Genomic DNA, 2,743 nt, shown 5'->3' with positions numbered 1-2,743 from the left:
GGGCCTTTGTCCAAAAAGTGTATAGTGGGGCTAACTTTCATCGTCGGCCGACGTGAGTCTCTCCCCCTCCGGGTGGGTGGACGTAGCGAGCCGGCTTCGGAACTCGGGGTTATGCGAGGACCGCCTTAGGTGCATAGGTACCCCGGTCCGCCCCCCCCGTTCGCGGGGGGAAGAGTGGCGCCGGAGCCGCCCGCCGGGTCATTAAACCCAAAAAACAATTGATCGTTGAAGGCTTGATTGTGCGTGCGCGAGTCAAAGGGGCTTACTCACCCCCAGGGCGTTGGCCGGTGCTCGCCGGCCTTGGTGGGATCTCCCTGAACCCATCCCCCCGGCACAGGGGGTGGTGGTGGACGGGAGCGTACCGCCGGGCGAAACTCTTTCCCCTCACGGGGTTAGAGCGGAGCTTAAGAGCGCATGCAAATACCCCGATGTTGGCTTCGCAGAGACGGACCGTATAATAGTCTAAGGCCGGTGCGCGAGTTGAAGGGGCCTCACGAACCCCGGATGCGTTTAAACACCCGAAGGAGACGGCCGGTGCCCGCCGGTCCTGACTAGGTGGGATCTACCCAGCGCCTTCCCCTAAGCGGGGACTTGGGAGCGTACCACCGGGCCTCGCTCATACCCTCCGGGGTGGAGAGCTTGGCTTTGAGCGCACGCCTGAATGCCTTAGACCGGGACCCGTAACGCAGCGAACCAAACCCTGGGCCTCGCCGGGAACGGCGGGTGCCTAGACCCCGGTCTCCTAAACCACGTAAGTCTCGGGCACCTACTCGGGCGATCGTCCCCCGGGCCGTAACTCCTCAGTCCGGTGGTGACGCCCAGGTTCAATGACCTTCCCCCCTGCACGGGGGGGAAGGCACCCGGCTTGAAATATATTGGCAAAAATTGTCTCTTGTTCGAATGGCTTCCTTCGCCCGGCCTGTAACGGGCCGGGCACAAACCCAAATACGACTCTTAGCGGTGGATCACTCGGCTCGTGCTTCGATGAAGAACGCAGCCATCTGCGTTAACTAATGTGAATTGCAGGACACAGATCATCGAAATTTCGAACGCATATTGCGGCCGCGGGGGTCCATCCCGCGGCCACGCCTGTCTGAGGGTCGCTTTACCCATCGATCGGTCTCCGCGCCCCCGCTGAGAGAGAGAGACCGCGGCTGGAAGCTCGCAGGGCCTGAAAACGGCCCTTCGTCTTCCCAAACGAAGACTCGGTTCCGAGCCAGTCCACGCGGCCCGTGTTGCGAGAGAGCTCCGTACAGGGAACGGAGGGAGAGCCGAGTATGTCCGGGTCCATGTCCGTTACGGTCTCTCCCCAAGTCCCGAGCGGGGCTCCGCGCAGTCGGACGCGGGGTGGCGAGCGCCGATTTTTAACCAGCGAGCGGGCGGGCGAGTGGCCGGGGTGGGGGGGAGGGTGTCGCGGAGTTCGGTCTCGTGCCGGGCTCTCGCCCCTCGCCCCTAGCCTTCGCCCTCGCCCCCACATAAGAAACCTCTGTGTGCGGCCTCAGATCAGACGAGACGACCCGCTGAACTTAAGCATATCAGTAAGCGGAGGAAAAGAAACTAACAAGGATTCCCTTAGTAGCGGCGAGCGAACAGGGAAGAGCCCAGCGCTGAATCCCACTTTCCCCTGACCGGGGTTGGCCGGGAAATGTAGCGTACAGAAGTCCGTAAGATCCGTCTCGGTGCGGACGCGGGACCAAGTCCTCGCAAACGTGGCTTCTTCCCATAGACGGTGAAAGCCCGGTAGCGAGTCCCGCGTTCCCGCCCGGGTAGGTCGGGCTTCTCGGAGTCGGGTTGCTTGGGAATGCAGCCCAAAGCGGGTGGTAAACTCCATCTAAGGCTAAATACCGGCACGAGACCGATAGCGAACCGAGTACCGTGAGGGAAAGTTGAAAAAGGACTTTGAAGAGAGAGTTCAACAGAGCGTGAGACCGTTGAGAGGTAAACGTACGGGGACCGAGAAGACTGCCCCGGGGGATTCAGCCGGGCGGACGGCCCCGCGCTCGTCGGGTTCCGAGGCCGGGGGTGCGAGCGTATCCGGGCGAGAGGGGTGGGGTGCCGACTCCACCGCTCCCCGCTTCGGCTCTGCGCTTCGCCTCTGGACTTCGGGCCTGTCGGGCGTACGGAGGTCCGGCCCCGCCCGGTGTACTTTCCCCGCGTGGTGGTGAGTCGCGACCGGCTCCGGTTAGGCTTGGAAGGGCCCGAGGGTGAAGGTAGGTCCGTCCGGAGAAGGGAGCCCCACGCGGCCCCCGGACACGGGCGTTCTGCTACAGCCCCTCGCTCCGACTTCGCCGATAACGCCGGGGCCGCGGAGCAATGTCCTTTCCGCGTTCTCCCCTCCTCCTCCGGGATGGGGATGGGGGCCCCCCCCGATCGTTCGGTCGAAGCGGGCCGGCTGGGCTGTCCTCAGCCCCGGGCTAGGCCCGCTACGGCGATGCGGGGGGCGATCCAGGCCCACAGCACCCGAAAGCCTAAGGTCAGCGGCTAAGTTCGGACCCCGAACGACCCGTCTTGAAACACGGACCAAGGAGTCTAACGCGTATGCGAGTCGAAGGGACCAGAACCCCCGGAGGCGCAACGAAGGTGAAGGCCGGCGCAACGAAGGTGAAGGCCGGCGCGCGTCGGCTGAGGTGGGATCCGTCCTAACCCTCCGAGGGGGCGGGCGGCGCACCACCGGCCTGCTCTTCCCACGTGCGGAGAGCGGAGCCAGAGCATACGCGGTGGTACCCGAAAGATGGTGAACTAT

At 64.1% G+C, this 2,743-nt stretch overlaps 1 non-coding gene across 1 annotated transcript; it reads left to right on the top strand.

Moving 5' to 3' along the window:
* The first annotated feature begins 949 nt into the window (after nucleotides 1-949).
* LOC136677572 (5.8S ribosomal RNA) lies at nucleotides 950-1,103 on the top strand. The gene has a single exon (XR_010796375.1). It is a non-coding gene; the product is annotated as a 5.8S ribosomal RNA (ribosomal RNA).
* Nucleotides 1,104-2,743: the final 1,640 nt, after the last annotated feature.

This window comes from Hoplias malabaricus, chromosome X2, assembly GCF_029633855.1.
Source record: "Hoplias malabaricus isolate fHopMal1 chromosome X2, fHopMal1.hap1, whole genome shotgun sequence".
Taxonomy (NCBI): domain Eukaryota; kingdom Metazoa; phylum Chordata; class Actinopteri; order Characiformes; family Erythrinidae; genus Hoplias; species Hoplias malabaricus.
This window is presented reverse-complemented; position numbering and strand designations above follow the sequence as displayed.